Source organism: Quercus robur, chromosome 10 (assembly GCF_932294415.1).
Source record: "Quercus robur chromosome 10, dhQueRobu3.1, whole genome shotgun sequence".
Classification (NCBI taxonomy): Eukaryota; Viridiplantae; Streptophyta; class Magnoliopsida; order Fagales; family Fagaceae; genus Quercus; species Quercus robur.
The window spans coordinates 50,779,928-50,800,869 of NC_065543.1; the positions used below are offsets into that span (position 1 = coordinate 50,779,928).

Consider the following 20,942-nt stretch of genomic DNA (forward strand, 5'->3'; position numbering starts at 1 on the left):
TGTTCTGTCTTTCTAATACCTACACCTCCAATTTCCTTAGGTTGGCAAATTGTATCCCAAGCTATGGTATGTAACTTCCCCACTTCTGTAGTGTTTCCCCACCAAAAATCTCTAATGATTCTATCAATTCTATTGCAGGTATCTTTTGATAATCTATGGATCGACATAGAATATATTGCAATGGCTTGCATAACCGATTTAATAAGAGTTAGCTTCTCTGCAGGTGATAAGAGTTTACCTTTCCATGTTTGAAGTCTACTTTGTAGCCGATCAATGATTTGGTTGCCAATTTCTCTCTTAGTTGTTCTCGGGTCTACTGGGATCCCTAGATATTTCCCAATCTTTGCTGCAATATTTACTTTTAACTTTTTGGCTAAGTCTTCTTTTATAGCTTCATCACAGTTAGGACTGACCACCATGACTGATTTGGTGCCATTTATCTTTTGGCCTGACATTTCACCAAAACTTTGTAGGGTTTGGCTGAGCTTGTCTGTATTCTAGTTGGCAACTTTGAAGAAGATGATAATGTCATCCGCAAACATGAGATGTGAAATAGGAAGCCCTCCTTTATTTATTGCCACTCCCTTTAGCGTACCTGTATCTTCTAAATTCTGCAACATGCATGAAAGAATATTTGTGCAAATAATGAATATGTATGGTGATAGTGGGTCACTTTGCCTTATACCACAATTTGATTTGAATTTTTCTGTGGGAGTTCCATTGACTAGAATGCTGTATGTTACTGTGGTGACACATTGCATTACCAATTGAATCCATTGCTGGCTAAAACCCAACTTCTGGAGTGTGGCTTCAATAAAATTCCAATTTAGTCTTTCATAAGCTTTGCTCAAATCCAACTTTAGTGCAGTGAAACGAACTCTTCCCTTTTTTTTTTCTCTTAATTGTGTGGAGTAATTCATGAGTTAAGATGATATTATCAGTGATCAATCTACCCTTAATAAATGCATTTTGATGAGGAGTGATAAGCTCATCAATAATTAGTTTTAGTCTATTTGCTAAAACTTTGGCAGCAATTTTGTATGCCACATAGCATAAGCGGATAGGTCTGTACTCACTAATTTTCTCAGGGTTGAGACTTTTAGGAACCAAAGTGATAAACGTGTTGTTTAGTTCCTTGAGAATGTAGCCTATTCTGAGAAAACTTAATGTAGCTTGTATTACTGTTTGTCCCATTGTATCCCAACATTTTTGGAAGAGCATTGCTGGAATACCATCAGGGCCTGGAGCTTTCCATAAACCCAATCGGAAAGCAGCCTTTTTAATCTCCTCTATGTTAAACTCCCTATCCAGTATTTGTCGATGTAGGTGCGAGAGTCCTAGTAGTGTGTACGCATTCAAAACCTCCATAATAGCTGCAGTACTTGCCCTGGATTCCGATTGGAAGATACTTTGAAAATGTTGTTGTATATGATCCCTTAACTTTTGATCCTCATCTATCCATTGATTTGAGTGGTTCTTAAGTCTTGTGATGCGATTAGCTACTCCTCTCTTGCAAACAATAGCATGGAAGTATCTAGTATTTCTGTCACCCTTTTTTGTCCAATCCTTCCTTGCTTTTTGTGCCCAAAACACTTCCTCCATATTCAGAAGTTGTTGGAGTTCTTTTTGTTTCTGTTGTTCTTGCTGGGCAATTCCTGGAATATCGCTATTGTTTTGTATATATGTAAGCTCCTCCTTTTGTTTGGAAAGTTTCTGGTGCAAATTTCCAAATTCACTTCTATTCCAACTGATGCAAGCCTGCTTGACATTGCAAAGTTTGGATTTAAGGATATAAGTAGGGGAACCCGAGATTTTTTTTCCGCCATTCCTTCTGGATTACTTGTTTACATCGTGGGTGCAATAGCCACATAGCTTCGAATCTGAATGGCCTTCTTCTGTATATAGGGATGTTGTTGATGTCTAGAACTAGTGGTGCATGATCAGATACCGTGATAGGCCAGGCTTCAAGAGTGCAATGTTCAAAAGTATGTAACCATGCATTGTTAATAAATGCTCTATCTAATTTTTCTAGGACTAAAGCATGCCCACCTCTTTTATTTTTCCATGTGTATTTGACTCTCGTTGATTGTAATGGTATCATTTCTGTGTCTCGTAGACAAGTATGTAAATGTGAAGCTCTTGGACAATTTTGAGAGGTTGAGGATTGTTTGTCTGCATTGGATAACACCTGGTTAAAATCACTAATCTGTATCCAAGGTCCATTTATATTTTCCTGGAAAGAAGCAAGTTGGTCCCATACTTCCTTTCTTTTGCTGGTTTTTGGATGGTCATATACAAAAGTAAAATAACACAAACCAAAAGTAGGATGTTTCATTCTAGTATGGATGAAATTTTTTTTAGCATCTAATACATTCAAACTGATATTTTTCCAGCACAACAAAAGCCCCCCAGATAATCCTACTCTTTCTACTTCACAAAAGTTTTCAAAATTCCACTTATGGGTCCAATACTTTCCCCTTCCTTTCTTCTGTTTTGTCTCCATTAGAAATAGGATGGAAGGGTTAGTAGTTTCAGCAATTTTTGAGATGAGCTGAACTGCAGAGGTATTGCCGAGACCCCTGCAGTTCCATACCAGTGTCTTCATGGTTGCTGCGGAGGCCTTTGTTGGGCTGCCTCCGAAAGCCTTATGTTTGCCAAAAGTTGTATTAGATTAGTAACTATATTCTGCTGATGTTCAGTTTCTGCATTCTATCTGCTCCAGATAACTTCAGTCTCTTGAAACTGATCTGATTGACCTGTGATCCTAAGTCTAAGAATAAACTCATTATTCTCAAACTCTATGCTATGTAGTGAAGTAGTTATTGGATTAGCTGCTCCAGTGAAGTTGTGATTACTGTTGGATAAGTTCCCCTGCTCCTGATTCAATCTTCTCTTGTTAACTCTGCTTGTTTCTCCATCGTCCTCATCACATTGTCTCTTAGGTGAGGTAGGTCTGGAGTCAATACCAGCTTGTGTAGCTAAAGGAACCAATCCTTCCATTAATGTAGTCCTACTTGGAGTAATGTCTTCAATTGCAAATCTTGTTTGATTTCCAAGCAATGGGGTTGTTATAGGATTTTAGCCGTGGTTATGTTGAGTAGAATGGATGTCGTACAGCCATAGAGGGACCAGTTGTAGAAAGAAAAGGCCCATTGATTGTACAGTGTTCTGAGAAAGCAGTTGAACCAAATTAAGAATATAGCTAGGGAATTTTGAGTTAGTTAGATATACCATCATCTCTATTCCCATTAAAAATGGGTTGTCAGTGCTCCTGCCAACTTCGGATTCCAAATGCTGCATTCTGGTGTGTGTAATTTGCCAGTTAGGAATCTCTTGATTCCAAGTATTCTCCTGTGGACCAGCCTATTCCATCCTAGTAAGAATACCAGTTCTGATTTGGATTTCATCCGGATCATTTGCTGTTCCGCTGCTCTTTCCCACATGAAAATGGGAATGTTCATGCCACCTTGGCTCACTTGAATCCTCATAGGCCTCTGGGTTGTCCGCTAGAAATAGCCCTACACAGAAATTTTGATAATCATCAAAGTCCATGTTGCATTGTACATCTGGTTCGCAATCCATACTAATAATATCTGCATTAGTCCATCCTCTATAGCCTTCATCAACATCAACAAATCTTAGAGTAGAGCCTTCTGGTGGCATCCAACGTTCAGATTGAATTATATTTTGGTCAGATGTGGGGTTGATATGGGACGGAGTGATTGGGGTGTTTGGTGGGTCAAGGTCATTGTCTGAGTCCATAAATAGATTATTTCCCCAAAAGCTATCATTTGTTGGACTATTAGGATTGATGTTGCTAGCTCCTTGTTGATGTACTTCTAAATCATCTAAATTGGTTACAACAAATCTATCAAATCTGGAAAGAGTAGAATAATGTTGTACCGTTGGGGGATTTGGAGGATGTGATAGTGTATTGGAATTCTGATTTGGGGGTTGGTGAGTTTGGTGTGCTGGTTGTGATTGAGTTTGGTTTGAGTGTTAAGGTATTAGTTCTATGTGAGGTTGGTTGGGTTCAGTAGGACTAGGATTAGAATCAGCATCATACCTGACCCTTGTGGTCCTATGACTTGGATGTCTGCGAAATGCTCTGATATCATCAGTGTACATTACTTCCATAAGATCAAGAGCAAATTCCAAAGGGTATTGAACTCGGATGCGATAAGCTTGATCTATTAGAAGTTCTTCAATACCGAACATGTCCATATGGCATTGTGAGCGAGCATGACCAATGATTCCACATCTTTTGCAAATCTTGAAAACCCTTTCATATCTACATTCCACCCAAGTATATTGGCCATCATCCCTTTTAAGAATGAAGCCAACTATCAATGGAAGCCATGGGTCAAGCTTAACCCAAATTCTCATAAATCGAATGTTTCGTGGAAAGGTTGGCTGCCAGTCAATAGACACAAATTCTCCTAACAAGTTTCCAATAAAATGAGCAAGATCAATATCATGATATTCTAGTGGAAGGTTGTGTATCTGTACCCACAGAGTGGCAGAGGTTAGATGAGTTTGGCTAAGTGTGAGGTTAGGTGTCCATCGCTCCACAACTAGTAAAGCTCCATCAACAAACCAGGGTCCCTTTTGAAGAATATACTCTTGATCAGATGGAAATTCACAATGTATTGTATAAAAATTACCTAAGTTGAAATTTGGGGAACCAAATTAAAACATCAGGAATTTTGTTCAAGAGAGTTTTAACTTATAGAGTCGGCTCCTCAGAAAAAGTTGAAACATTGTAATATATATCATCCAAATACACTAAAGTCTAAATCCAACCACATGTTGTTAAAAAATTGGTCAAATAAAGAAAATTTAAAAAAGAATACCTTAAATTATTTATCAGATTTTAATTTGTGGCTAAATTTTAAGACTATAATAATAGATCGGTACTTAAATAATAATAATAAAAAAAAGATTACAGTAGTCAACCACGTTAAGAAAACTAGTATTTGAACAAAATTTGGCTACAAACTTACTTAATATCTTTTTATTATATATGTGAATTTTGACAATTTCACCATTGAATAACATTTTCTTTTTATATTTCCCATTTTTGCAACATTTCTGTAAGATTAAATATCATTAATTATATCATTAATCAAATATTTAAATTTCAAGTATTTGTAGTCTAAATTATATACAAAAAAATAAGTTTATGGATAGAATAATAAATAGTATCTAATTGATACAAAAACCATATAACACAGAGTTTGTTTATTGTGGAGGAGGTGCCAGACCTAATTAGCAAGAAGTGTGTCATTAAATAAATTCAAATCTTTAAAACCCATACCTCCTTTAGTTTCCCATTTCACCAAATGTATCTTTCGACAATCTCTTTGTTGGCCCCACCAAAATTTCCTGATTAAGCATTCAATATCAAAATAAAGACCTAGTGGAAGTTTAAAGCATTCAATCCTAGAATTGTTAAGAAAAATAAAAAGATTATGGTAGTCAACCACACCTAGTCTATAACATTTTTACAACAAATCATAGATGGTTAGTTGTTATTGATTCAAATTCGAATTTAACACTGATATTACTTTTTTAACCTAACAATAAAAACCAGTAACAACTGCCACTTAGGATTTGTTGTAAAAATGTTGTGAACATATCATTTCTCACCACACCTAATGTTTGACAACTGTTTTTTATTTTGATTTTTAAAATTTTTTTTTTTCAAAAACTTGTTTTCAAGCATAAAAATAGAAAATAGTTTTCTTGTGTTTTCAAAATTAAAAATTCGTTTGTCAAGTTGAATCCTAAAATCAAAAACATAAATTTTTATAATATCTATAACAATTTTTGCACAAAATTTGGCTACAAATTTACTTAATATTTTTTTTATTATATGTGAATTTTGACACTTTCAACATTGAATTAAATTTTCTTTTTATATTTCCCATACTTGGAAAATTTCTATAAAATCAAATATCAATAATTATATCATTAATCAAATGTTTAAATTTCAAGTTTTTATAGTCTATGTGGGGCCCAATATTTTGTGGCCCTGGCCCATTTTTATATTGGGACCCAAGGCCCGAGCCGAGGAGGGATATAGCCAAGGATATGTAATGAAAGTCCAAGTAGTATTGAAACGTAACCGAGAATGATTCTGTCCTTGGCATTCCCGAGGTCTTCCTGAAAGAAAGGGGCAAGAACGATATAGGCATAGTTCTGAGAAAAAAACCTAAAATATCCATGTTGATAGAGAAAGGACCGTTGGACAGTATGGCGACCAAGGACAAAGGGAAAGCTGCCATTACTGCCATTAAATGCTCTGCACCTGACAGAACCATGCTCTTCAGCTTTTATAACCACACCCAACCACTTTGGGGTATGGGCTGATAGCACAAGTATCAGTCCTGGAAAATCGAACCTACACGTGGACGTTGGATAAGAGATGCAAGCTAGTATAAAAGGAGAAGTAAGCAATCCGGGAAGGGGCTGGGAAAAAAGGCCAAAAACTAGAGCCTCCCAGACCGTATCGAGGAGAAAGACTCCTCGAGCGAACTTGGTTTAATTCTGTATGAATACCATGGCTAACCACCGTTTTGTGACCTAGGCCTAGCCTTTCAAGCCCACGCTCTACAAATTATATTGTTTGGGCCTTTTGTTTGCGTGCGAGCCCATATCATTTGGGATCATCACAATTTGAGTCCTTACAATTGGCGCCGTCTGTGGGAAGGCTTGTGCGTTGGCACAGGCGGCGGTTAGCCATGGTGGGATCAAGCCCTTGTCGGCTAGAGTCCCTTAATAGAAATAGTTTTGGCGGAGGGGCTAGCTAGGCGAAAGCCTCTCCGTCGTTTCCAGTAGTTATTGCTCTCGACCCTACCCTGCAGAGTGCCAGTGGCACGAAAGTCAATACCTCGTACCCTTGTCAAGGGGCTAACTACCAACTACCTGAAAAAGAAATATCTAAGTTTTGGACAGAACCAAGGTCTTGCATGGTCCTCGAACCCAAGCCTATGGGGAAACCAAGTACATGAAAACAAAAAATCTAAGTTTTGGACAGAACCTCGGTATTGCATAGTCCTCGGACTCAAACCTATGGGGAAACCAAGTACAGGAGAATGAAAATCTCAGTTTTTGACAGAACCAAGGTATTGCATGGTCCTCGGACTCAAACCTATGGGGAAACCAAGTACAGGAGAATGAAAATCTAAGTTTTGGATAGAACCTAGGTATTGCATAGTCCTCGGACTCAAACCTATGGGGAAACCAAGTACAGGAGAATGAAAATCTAAGTTTTGGACAGAACCTAGGTATTGAAGAGTCCTCGGATTCAAACCTATGGGGAAACCAAGTACAGGAGAATGAAAATCTCAGTTTTGGACAGAACCTAGGTATTGCATGGTCCTCGGACTCAAACCTATGGGGAAACCAAGTACAGGAGAATGAAAATCTAAGTTTTGGACAGAACCTAGGTATTGCATAATCCTCGGACTCAAACCTGTGGGGAAACCAAGTAACCTATGGGGAAACCAAGTACAGGAGAATGAAAATCTAAGTTTTGGACAGAACCTAGGTATTGCATGGTCCTCGGACTCAAACCTATGGGGAAACCAAGTACAGGAGAATGAAAATCTAAGTTTTGGACAGAACCTAGGTATTGCATGGTCCTCGGACTCAAACCTATGGGGAAACCAAGTACAGGAGAATGAAAATCTAAGTTTTGGACAGAACCTAGGTATTGCATAGTCCTCGGACTCAAACCTATGGAAAAATCAACCATTTAAGGAGAATTCTAGATTGCTCAGTCCTACAGGATGATTATCTACTGAAAATCGGATTACGTCCTAAGTGGAATGAAGGTCCCAACCTGTCCCCAGATCCTCAGTTTTAAAGGAACTGGTGAAAACGAGCGTTTAAGTTCGGTACGATCGCACCTCTGTCCTCAGACCGGATGCTAGAAAGAACTAGGACTATGAAGGTCGTTTGGAAGGTGGCGAAGCACCCTGGTACTTGGTGACTCGCACGGGCTGTTCCTTTCGGGTTACACATCCTCGGATGATTACCTCTTGCACAGCACCGAGCATTCAGCTGTTCTCTCGATTAGTTTGGGGGTATGCAACCCTTTTTCATGTCGGCATTATTGTGCCGAACAGTTTTAATAAGCTCAGAATAATATCTCTTTCTTAATGAGGGTTTCTGCCCTAGATATTGCTTTTTCATGTCGGCATTATTGTTCCGAACAGTTTTAATAAGCTCAGAATAATATCTTTTTCTTAATATGAGTTTCTGCCCTAGATATTGCTTTTTCATGTCGGCATTATTGTGCCGAACAGTTTTAATAAGCTCAAAATAATATCTTTTTCTTAATAAGGGTTTTTGCCCTAAATATTGCTTTTTCATGTCGGCATTATTGTGCCGAACAGTTTTAATAAGCTCAGAATAATATCTCTTTCTTAATAAGGGTTTTTGCCCTAGATATTGCTTTTTCATGTCGGCCTTATTGTGTGTCGAGTAGTTTCAATAAGCCCAGAATGATATCTTTTTCTTAATATGGGTTTCTGCCCTAAGCATCGTTCAGAACATGAAAGGAAATTATATGATATCACATCTATTTATGGCATAACCACTGCAGAAAAGAAAGAATACATAGAATAAGACAATGTCGATTTTTATTGACGTAAAGAAGCAGTACAGCGTACAATGAGGGGCTTAAAACAAGCCTATACAGGAAGCTAATTACAGAAACAAAAATAAGATAAAAATAATAATAATAAAATACAATGAAACGACAAATCTTTCTAAACTCTGCCCCAGTGGCGATTAGGTGTGAGAAGGTGACCCCCTTCGATGGATGAAGAGAAGAAGAGGAAGAAGTAAAAGCACCAGGATGGATCCGGTGATGAGAAAGAAGAAGAAGAAGAGGAGGCGAAAGGAGGCACCAGTGAAAGGAGAGAGGAAGAAGCAGGGATGCATAATCCCTGCTTCAGCCCTGACTCCCATCATGTGGGTGCCATATTAGCTATGCTCGTAAGAGAGCAGACGGTACTGACGATGAGCAACCCCAGCTCTGTTGCACCAAGAATTCGATGCGATTAAAACCTGCTTCGGATTTTGGCTGAAGAAGGATGAGAAATATCTTGAGTCTCTGCCAACCCTGCCCTGACCGAGCCATCTTAAGCTTCGGAGGGACACGGTGCTTTTGGAAAGGATGTGGTCTCTTCACCCCCGTTTCTACCTCAGACATATCACACTATAAGATTTGACTGTGCTGATAAGGAAAACTTTGAGCGCAACTTGAGATTTAAGGCTTCAGAAAGGTTAAAGGGTCTTTATGCAAAGGAAATACCCTCTCATCTGACTTCTTATATGGAAGGAAAGTCCAGTGGCATTTAATCCGTACAGATTTCCAAGAATAGCTGCAAACGATATAGTGTCTGTTCAACTCCCTAATGTCATCTATAACTGTCAGATTTGATTGACCTTGTAAATGAAATTTATTAAAAACGTGCCTCGTACCCTGAAGCGGCGGGAGCGCATCATGTGTAAATCTAGAAGAATGTCTCTTAACCTGGCGCGTTTCCTAAGCAGATGAAGAGACGCCAACATTAATGAAAGGCAAAACTAAACGAACTGTAATAAAGTCTTGGCATCATCAAAACCCTCCTCTCCGACCAAGAGGTTAGACAGCAGGATTTTGAGGGGCTATTGTGGGGCCCCATATTTTGTGGTCCTGGCCCATTTTTACATTGGGACCCAAGTCCCGAGCCGAGGAGGGATATAGCCAAGGATATGTAATGAAAGTCCAAGTAGTATTGAAACGTAGCCGAGGATGATTCTGTCCTCGGCATTCCCGAGGTCCTCCTAAAAGAAAGGAGCAAGAACGGTATAGGCATAGTTTTGAGAAAAAAACCTAAAATATCCATGTTGATAGAGAAAGGACCGTTGGACAGTATGGCGACCAAGGAGAAAGGGAAAGCTGCCATTACTGCCATTAAATACTCTGCACATGACAGAACCATACTCTTCAGCTTTTATAACCACACCCAACCACTTTGGGGTATGAGCTGATAGGACAAGTATCAGTCCTGGAAAATCGAACCTACACATGGACGTTGGATAAGAGATGCAAGCTAATATAAAAGGAGAAGTAAGCAATCCGGGAAGGGGCTGGGAAAAAAGGCCAAAAACCAGAGCCTCCCAGACCGTATCGAGGAGAAAGACTCCTCGAGCGAACTTGGTTTAATTCTGTGTGAATACCATGGCTAACCACCGTCCGGTGACCTAGGCCTAATCTTTCACGCCCACGCTCTACAAATTATATTGCTTGGGCCTTTTGTTTGCGTGCGAGCCCATATCATTTGGGATCGTCACAATTTGAGTCCTTACAGTCTAAATTATACACGAAAAAATAAGTTTATAAATCGATTAATAAATAATATCCAATTGACACAAAATTTGGCATGCATGTTAAAAATATAATGATTATATAATTTAACGATTAGATTTTCAAAATATGTAACCATATTAATTTTTTTAAAGTAAAAATCATAAACATTAACTATAACTAAGTTTGTATTCAATCTTCGTTTTTAATTTTTTAGTCTTTAATGATTTAATTAAGAATGCTAGGTTTAAATTAACCGACTCTTAAATACCCGAGAGAATCAAACGAGGGTTAATTTTGTCTTTTCGCATTAGATGCTATATATGGACAGCCGCGCATTTTTGATTTCACTTCGGACACAGACGATCAAGAAAGAACCAATCCGAAACTCGTCCGAGAAACACATCCGAGAAACACATCGAAACCCACCCACCTCTCTCTCTTTCCTATGGCTCCCAAATCGAAGAAAAGGAGTTCCTCTGGAAAGAAGCTTTCCAAGAGTTTGGCCTGGACCAAACGATTCCAAGGGATCTACTCCGAGGCTATGGAGTCCCAGGCCCACACCAACGCTCTGCTACAGAAGATGGCTGCTGAAGCCAATGGATCGAGGGATTTCAACGTCCTCCTGTTTTCTAGCGAGGCGGAGGTGGAGGCGCTGAGCTATCTCATTCAGCAGTACAACTACAAGGGGTTGGTGAGGGTGAGCGGTGGGTTAGCCAAGGAGGAACAGAGGGCTCTCAACGACAAGGCAAAAGAGCTCGATCTTCCTCTGAGGGAATGAGGGCAGCTTGGTCTTCCTTTGGAGGAGTGAGGGCAGAGTGTTAGGGTTTAGGTTTGGTCTTACTTTGGTGGTACAGAAAAGGATATGGATGTGGGGTGACAGGTTAGGGAGGTTTCTAGGTTTAGTTCTAATCCTTAGAACTGGGTTTCTTTTATGTTTTCTTTCTGTTTTTCTTCTTGTATTTCCTGGGTCTGCTCTATGTTTTTCTTGAGTCGCCGTTCGTTTGTATATCATTCTTACGGTTTTACCTATCAAAAAATATATAAAAATATGCCCTCGTTCTTCACAAATTTTGTGTTTAATTTATGTTCTTGATTATGTGTTTACTTTATGTTCTTGAATCTGATGTGTTTATTTTACTTTATGTCCCTTGAAGTTTTTTTATTAAATCAGTGAACTGTGACTGTGCCGTTACTGGCTATGGGGTTGTTAGGAATATTGTTTCTGAGGAGTTGAGAGAGTTCTGGGAGCAACCAGATGGGCAGGGAACAAACCATGCTTGGATTTTAGTCATGCAGGTTAATCTGATATGGGAGATGGAAGGTAAAAGAAAAATATGTGACTAAATTTGATGTGTTAAGTACTTTAGTCCTTTGAATGTATATATTTCCAGCACTCATTTATTGTGACATATGAATGGTAGCATGAGTAGAGTATTGGTCACCTCTCAATGTGTAGTGGAATTCATGGTTCATAAATTTTTTCTAATGAAATTGTTAGAATTGTCCTGTATTGAAGGAAATTATATATGGAAATCAATTAGTCAATTTGTTTTTGTAATAACTGCAGTGAGTTTTTGGATATATTTGATGTAAACCATTACCAGAGCACTTTACAGGCTGATGTACGTGTTGTATCATCTCTTCCTTCCGTGCATTTGATGTCAAGGCAGACCATTGAAAACAAGATTCCTTATGAAGTGTTAGTAGGTAGAATGCTAATTCAGAATCGAAGATGCACTCATTATGATATTTTCTTTTTCTTAAAAAACAATTTATTAGATATGTGTGCGTGCTATGCCGGTTGTTCTAGTGGCTCTAGAAGTCATTCATATTCGACCCTTGAAATACATTTGAGTCTCACAGAGAGAGAAATTATTTTCTCCTCACACTTTTCAAATTTGAGGGTGCTCTAGTGTTGAAAGGTTCAGGTTCTAAACTCTCAAAGAATCTTCCATCTGATCTGCAGAAGCTTCGATGCAAGGTACATTGGAAATAAATCTCCATTAAGTTCATTTGAAATGATCATCAGTGTAGTTCTCTAGCCTAATTATGTCCCATTTCATCTTCATATTGCAGGTATCCTTTCATGCGTTAAGATGTGCAGCACCAATTAGGGAGCTTGAAAATCAGCCTGCAAGGAAAATGTGGATGGAAGGCCCTTTCATTGCCCTCCATCTCCGGCTAGAGAAGGATGTGTGGGTCAGAACTGGATGTCTCACTGGTTTAGACACAGAATATGATGACATCATCACCAAGGTTCTGGAGTCTCAAACTAAATACCTGACAGGAAGGCTAAACATGACCTACATTCAACGACGACTTGCTGGACCATGCCCCCTAAATGCATTAGAAATGGCAAGGTATATCAGAAACTCAAAACTTCATATGTATAATCCTTGATAACGATTTTTAAGACTAACTTGAGAGAATTTTAAATGTTCTGTTATTGCAGGCCCGTAAAGGTTCAAGGAGCATCCGGATGTGCACGGGTATACATTGCAGGGGGAGAGCCATTTGGGAGAAACAAGGCTTTGCAGCCGCTTGTGGCAGAATTTGCAAATGTTGCGACAATGGAGAAGTTGGCACAAAATGGAGACTTTCACAGTACATTAACAAGTCTTCAGCTCTGGCTGCCATTGAATACATTGTCTCCCTGAACAGCAATGTCTTTGTACCTTCCCATGGTGGAAAGATGGGACGAGCAGTGCAAGTAAGTGACCGAGACTTCTTATACTAGCTACTTCCTTGAAGAAGTTCGATTAGTATCAGCTCATGGAAACCCTGATTAAATAGTAGTTTCCAATTATAATTTTATAGCCCCTTATTGCAGAAAACGTAAAGGTGGTACACTCTAGTTTGATGGAATGATAATTGTTAAAAATGGCACAATATAGTTTGACAGAAGCGATAATTTCTGAATGCAAAGTTTCCATTTTATATTGTTGTTATGTAACTTCATCCCACAAATCATCAATCTGGATAGGCCTTTGGATATAAACCATATGATTAGAGGCAACTAGAAGTCTGACATGATGTCAAAATAATTTTTATGTCTGTGCAGCAACTGCTAAATCTGTGTTAGTTTATCTCAGTCTGTCTGTATTGCATTTTTCATTGTGCTCGTGCCTATGTCGGGCATATGAAATATATAAAGCCAAATAGCGAGCCGTGCTTCCTTTTTTTGATGATCTCTCCAATTCTGATGCAGAATTCAGAAGCATCCTGAGGAAACTGCTCAGCAAATCTCAGGGGCAGCCTGGGATGAGAGCTAACAGGAGAGATAGAGATGTGATTGCGTACCCAATACCTGAGTGCATGTGCAAACACAAAACAGGCATATTTTTAAGCATCTCAATGAGTAAATTTGTTCCCTTTTGTTTTGTATGAATCTCAATGAGTATACTTTTTTGTAAGCCATTTCGTTCAAATTTGTAAGCGTTTTGTTCATCCTTCAAATCATGGGTAGCATAATGTTCTTATTTTGTCTAATGCTGAGAGCCCAGGAAACAGTGCCACATTAACCTCTCACTTATAGCCTTGAGGTTCGTATAACTTCTTCGCATTAGACAGGCTTTTTGTTCATCCATCAAATGAAGACAAGTATTGTGAAGGAAATAATTTATACCTCATCAGAAGGCAGCAGTGTCTTCTCCATTTAAAATTAGAAAATTGGATAGAAAGAAAGAGTTCATATGTATGTATGTATGCATGAGAATGAGATAAACATGGATAAACGTTGAGTTTTGTGTAAATTTTATAAGGATTTCTTTCTTTCTTTCTTCATTTAAAAAAAAAAAAAAAGTCTAAAATAGTGGCAGAGCCTATAATAGTCTCTCTTTTTTTGGTTGAATTACAATTACATTCTTAAAGTTTGGTTTAATTTTGATTTTGATTTTTTTTTTCTCTAAAAATTTAAAATTTGATTCATTCCACTAATGATTGGTATTGTCTGAATTTACTGCCTTTCTGTCCTTACATCATGTCTAGATTTTCGTTGAGTTATAGATATAACACCCCAACAACATTCTCTTTATTTTTGTTTCTTTTGATTTTACACCCTTTATTATTAACATTATTTTAAATTTGCATCTTCTATAGCTTTTTAGTGGGCTTAATTATAGGAGTCTTATGGTGCTTTGGCCTTACGGATTTCATTTTGTGGAGAAGATATTGTCCTAGAGGGATATCAGAACTACAAACAGTGCAAGATAGCTCTGCAGCTGGGTTTTCCTTAGAGCTTCTAGCAAATGCAAGTAGGTTATCCTCTAAAGAAAATGTAAAAAACACTTTTTTCTCTTTATAAGGAAATTATTGCTAAAGCATGCCTGAATTTAGAACTAAAAATAGTGCAGTAAAGGTCTGGGGACAACTGAATGTGACTTTTAACACTGATGACATTTTTTTTTTTGTTTAGGATTTGTTTTTGCAGCTGCAAAGTTAGGCACGGCAGGTCTTCAAATGTGTCGTTCTTATACTTTCAAAGAGTGAAAAAGAAGGTACAAACAACTTTGATAATTCTGCCTTTATGGGAGAAGGCTCTTATGGAAAGGTACTGTCTAAAACTTCTAATATGCTATAAAATTATTTATGAAATGTAGGGTAAATATCACAATTATCATCTTTCTTTAATCAAACTTTTAAATAGTGACACGTTGTGCCATATCATAAATATAATTGTATACTGGAATGGGAGGAATAGAATTAAAGGAGGTGCATATTTTGACAGCTAAACCCCATGTCTTAAGATTTCAAGTACCCTTTAATCGATGCACTCCAAGTCTCAATAGTCATGGTTATAGGGGATGGGGCATTTGGTTCCTTATTATTCAGAAGAGAGTAAAGGTTATCTGCCTTATAATGCAAATTATGTTCTAAGTAACTTTACTGTAGGCTTTAAAAGTTCATGGTGACATACACAAATTTTTTTTTTTCTTTTCTGCGAAATTGCAATCTCAGCCACTTGTTTTTGGTTGCTGATTGTCTTCTTCTGAGTATTGGTAGTAACACCATGGTACAAAGTTTATGCAGCCACATATGGCGTGCTGCATATGACATATGTGACTCATTCAGTAGCATAAAAGGTACAATCTAACCCCAAAAAATCATTCAGTGGTGTATGCTTGGTTGTGGTTACTGACAATGAGGAACATGGGATGGCTAAGTTGAGTGACTATGGGTTGTTCATTATCTCAGAAGAAATTGACAAATGTGCAGTAGGGCTTATAATTTTTATTGATTGATTGGCCTTGCGGTAAATTCTATACTGTTAGTGGTTACAGACTTGTGTCCATCATTTTCAGGCAAAAGTAGAAGGCAGCAATATAGTACAAATGGTTTGATACAACTGGGAAATAAACATGCTCAAATGACTTGAATAAAAAGTTTGGGATATCTGTGTGTAATCTGTGAGAGGGAATATCTATGTATCCGCTGCCTTATGTTATGGATTCAGTTCCACCACCCAATAACACCACACCCCCCCCCCCCCCCCCCCCCCCCCCCAATAATTGATCTAGGGTGTTGGAACATGTTACCTCTCAAAAATTTGGCCGCTGCTAGATGGCTATATATTAGGTTTCATTGTATTCAACACATGAAAATATACTGCCTTTTTTTAGATTCTAGATGAAAGAACCACTACATGCAAGTTAATGATTGAAGTAACTTGTATATTATGTGTTCCACAACAATGAAGTCCAAAAAATATTGTGCACATTTTGGATTTAATTTAGGTGGGCACATTTAAGTGTTCAAATGGTGTCAGTCATAGGCGAATGCTAGTAAACTCAAAGCATGTCTGCAATACCTGTCAATTGGGAGATAAAAAACTCTCCAGTCTGTTCTATCCTGGATTAGCTCATCATACACAGAGGATTAAGGCTCTCTGGAAAAATGAAGTTAAATAAAATATTGCTCAAATTCATTTTACTTAGTTTATTTTATTTTATTTTTTACCATCTTCTGAGAACACATTACTGTTGTGTTCCAATTACTCACAGGTTTTAAACTCATAGCTCTTCTTTCTCAAGTTCATGTTTGTAGACAAATTTTTACACTGGAAAATATTTCCTATCTGTTGCCTGCGATAGATCCTTCAATTTGCTGTTCTTGAATGCCCGCCTGAAGCTACTTCACTCACAAAAGGTCATAATATCAGTGGTCTTTTAGACACCGTGTAGCGTTTGCTAGCAGTGTGGTCTAAAAAGGAATTTGTGCAATCAGCCCCAATGGAGCAGCAAACTTGTTTCCTTTGTCATTCCTTTACACCTGATGCTGAAAAATTCACTTTTATTTAGGCAAAATTTCTGTAACAGTGTAAGTTGTAGGAGCCTCAACATTAATTAGAAAACATTGGATATCATATGTTAATATAACTGTATTGTTCTCTAATAAGCCCTGTGCATTACAGAAATCTTCATTTTTTTTTCAAATTCTGTTGCCCCTTAATTTATTTTAGATGTATCTGTAGCCGTAGGCCTTTGCTTGGAGAAGATGTCTAAAAAGAACCTAGATGAGACTAAAGATGTGATGCACTTGATTCTTCAAGGAGTCATCTGTAGATGCTTTTCCTCATTCTATTGGTATGGTGTCCTGTAATGTGACTGGTTGGTATTCTTCTTATATCTTGTTTTGTTGCTGGCTGGTATGTTGGAGAGCCCTAATAATTTAGTTTGGAAAATGGCTAGCAGCGTTGCTTTAGAATTCTAGAAAGTAATTGACCCAAAAAATCCACTTTACCTTGATGATAGCTGTACTGGTGACATTATTGACTAGGAGTTTGAGTTGGCTACCCCTGAAAAAAGGAATCTAGATACCTCAAATTGCAAGCAAAAAGATGTTCATGAAAGTAAAACCTTTAGCTCTGCACAGGAAAAAAGACTTCAAATATACAGCCAAGAATTTGATCGGCAACAATCTAAAGAGAAAAAACATGAAATTATCTGAATTTAAGTTTTTCAATCCAGATGAGATCATTGATCCAGCGACACTAAATAATGAATCAGTCTCTAAAAATGATGATGATAATGCAAGTGAGAGTTCTGATTTCTTGTGTGACTCATCTCTACAGCCTTATGACTTATGAGATGATGACACAGATATGAAAAGAAAATTTTCAGAGTTTGTTGGTGTAGTTGGAGCACTACGGATATCTGAGAATGCTGATTGGGTAAGTCATTTATGTTTATCAGTCATATGTTACTTAAAGTTTTTTCTTGTTGAATGAAAAAATTCTTGAAAGATTCTCCTGAGAGTAAAACTTAAAATATCAGTTGTAGTATCGAACAGAGCCACATTTCTGTGCAATTTGTGAATTCTCTTTTGGTAAAATTTCACATAAGCCAATTATATCTCATCCACCCTATAACAGATTTTAACAAAGATAGTTTTACTAGGTGTTTGCAATTAACTTGTGATTAACTTTTGGTGCAATGCCCATGGTTCAACCTATTTTGTCAAGAGTTGGTGAACCAAGTTGTCTTCTAGTTCATTAATTGCTCCTGTGCTATATTTCAGGTGGAGAGGGCACTTGATGTTGCTGGAAAGCTTGAGCGAGCATCGCCTGATGAGCTTTGTCATTTAGCTGGTGATCTTGCTAGAACTCTTGTACAGGTTCGTTGTTCTGACTTAGCTGTAGAAGGTGAGGAGGACTCAGCTTAAGACAAGAGGCAGGGAGCAAACTACTATATTCACCAAATGTTGATGTCAGTAAACGCATTATGATACTTGAGGTCATGACAGATGTAGCTCAGGAGCTTGCTAATTCTAAAACTATAAAACCTAAACATTAGAGAGGGCCCCTCATATCAAGCATTTCAGAGAGTCAACTCTACTTCTTACCCAGTAGCAGAGGGCCCTCCTGGAGCTAGTTCCTGGAAGGAGATCTCAAAAACAGAAACTTTGCTGAACTGGTCTACTCGTTATGAGAGGGAACTTCCCTCAAGACTCGGTCAGATCAGGAGAGGAAAGGAACGCTAATGGAGCCTAAGATCATCAAATATACTAGAAAGCCAGATAGAATGGTCTCATAATAAGTTTCCCGTGTATGGAGCAACCTTTATGCTTCCTGCCATGCAGTGTTTTGATAAGAAAAGACATGGTGTTGACTTGCTTGGTGGAATTTTGTTGTCCTGGGGAAACCCATCCATATGCTTGGTATTTGGATGAAATGCACAGCCATGCACCCAGAAGCATCTTCATTGGCTCTCTGTCATCTCAATTTGTTAAGATCCAGGTACTAACTGAAATTCAGTATGTTGATATTTTGACATGATGTGAGACCTTTGAGATGGTACATATCTAATGGCTGAGCAGAAATGACCATTTGACCTGCATGTGTCTGTTAAAGTGGCGTAAAGAGAAAATGGGTGAATGGCGGCTTATTGTGATTATTTTATTGCAGTTTCACCTTTGTATCTGTGCATCATATTGCATGTTAAACCATCAGTGGAAAGTTTTTGTTTGAATCCTGTTGCTAATTTTGAGCAGGGAGGTATGCCATCACAAGGAAGCATATGTCAGAAGAGCTGTTCTTTTTGCTGCCTCGTGCATATTGGGGGCACTTCATCCTTCTAATGTAGCATCTTCCTTGGTTGAAGGAAATCTTGAACTTTCTATTGGGCTTGAGTGGGTGCATACATGGGCCCTTCAATTAGTTGAGTCAGACACAGATCGAGAGTGCTACACGGTAAGCAATAAAAGGTCCATAGAGGCTCAAAATTCGTGCCCGCGTTTTTCATTTTCACCATCTCTTTCTTGCTGATAATATTTCCTGTGTGTTGAACTTGTAGATTTTGCCAAAGCTAATAGTCAAGCAGTAAGGAATATGCTATAATTAACATTGTGAAATGGACTTGCAAAAACCATTTCTTTTTTTATACCATTTGTAACAACTTCTACTAATTTGTCTTCTAACACATTTCCGAAAAGTTAGCTTTCATCATTATTATGCTTCATGAATCAGTCATTCACTCTAATCTTGAATGCTAGCTAATACCCTTTTTGGTTACACGGTGATGTTTGGATTAACCCTAAGAAAATTGAAGAACTCTAGTTCTGCAGAATTGAGAACATGTTCTGAAACCATGCATATGTAACTCCTGTGATATGATAGGAGAAGTTCAGCACTTTAAGAAAACCTTTTTTTTTTTCTTCCTTCTTATTTTGTTTATTTCATCTACTGTGGAATTGTTTAAAATTTTATCCATGCGCACATGACTGATTCAGTTCATTCTTTTTCAGATGGCCATGACATGCCTCCAACTCCATTCTGAAATGGCCCTCCAAGCTACCCAAGCATTAGAATCAGCAGAAAGCACATTCAAGGCAAAAGGCTGTTGTTCTCCCTTCCAATCTCTACATGGGGACAATTAAAATCCCCCATTCAATTGTGGAATTTTAATTTTATCTTTTCTTGCATCGTAGTATTGTACGGTCTTTTGTTCAGTCACTAGGCGATAATTCTAGGCCCGTGATATGTAGGATTATTTAAACATATATTTTTCTTAAATTTGTACGATTTTTTTTACATATTGACAGTAAAGTTCTGTGAATTATCTATCACAAAATTAAACAATCTTAATTAATTTTCCCGTGGAATTGTTTCTAAAACTTTTGTTTTATTTCATTTTTATTTTTATGAATAATCATATTGGATGTTATGAATTGTTAGCGATGAATATCATTTGCTACATTTATCTTTTGAAATGATGTAGAAGAAATCGGTAATATTTTTTATTTTATTAATTATTGCTTCAAAGAATTTGTTTAAATGTGAGCGAGCTCCTTTCTGTTTTTTGTCATTCAATTGTTTCAATGATAAGTGGGAGAAAGGAGGAATTCCAACCACTATTATCCTTACAAAGAAAATTAAGTAAGATCACTTGACTGCTCTTTTACCATAAACAAGCTCTATTTGTGGCTAAACTTGCAAAAGTTCAGTAGAATAAGCTGTGAATATTATTGTATCAACAACTTGCCAGAATGCTGTATAGAATAATGTTGTGTTCCATAAACTGTACATGCAAAGCTAAGATCAGTAGTTGAAAGTTAAAAACATATATATAGAATAAACTGGCTTTGTGTACCTTATAAATTCTTTGATGAAAGCAAATGAAAACCTATGTGAAAACTGGGAGTGATTGTGGAACTAAAATCTAAGGCTAACTATGAATCTTGGGTTCTTGAACCGGAGGTTAATATCTAGGCGTAAATGTATTTTTAGTCCTTATATTTTGGTTTTTTTCTATTTTAGTTCTTACATTTTAGTTTTATCACTTTTAGTCTCTAAACCAATTAACACGTGTTATTTTTGTTATTTTCATCAATCAACCGATGGAAATATCTGAGGTGACTGATAGGAGAATTAAAATATTATAAAAAAAGTCACATCAGCATCTAATTTTTTTTTAAAAAAATTTATCAATTTTAACTAAAAAAAAAAAAAAAGAAAAAACATAATTAAAAACAACAAAATACATAAATTTAGATCAAATATAAAAACACAAAGAGCATAATAACAAACTATAGTTCCACATCAAATTAAACATGAAAACAGAGCTATCCCAGCCATGGCCGA

General features: G+C 37.4%; 2 pseudogenes; both read left to right on the forward strand.

Annotated features, from left to right (window-relative positions):
* The first annotated feature begins 10,811 nt into the window (after positions 1-10,811).
* On the forward strand, positions 10,812-13,206 carry LOC126704311 (O-fucosyltransferase 37-like; annotated as a pseudogene).
* Positions 13,207-15,866: 2,660 nt separating this feature from the next.
* On the forward strand, positions 15,867-19,950 carry LOC126702404 (uncharacterized; annotated as a pseudogene).
* The last annotated feature ends 992 nt before the right edge of the window (positions 19,951-20,942 follow it).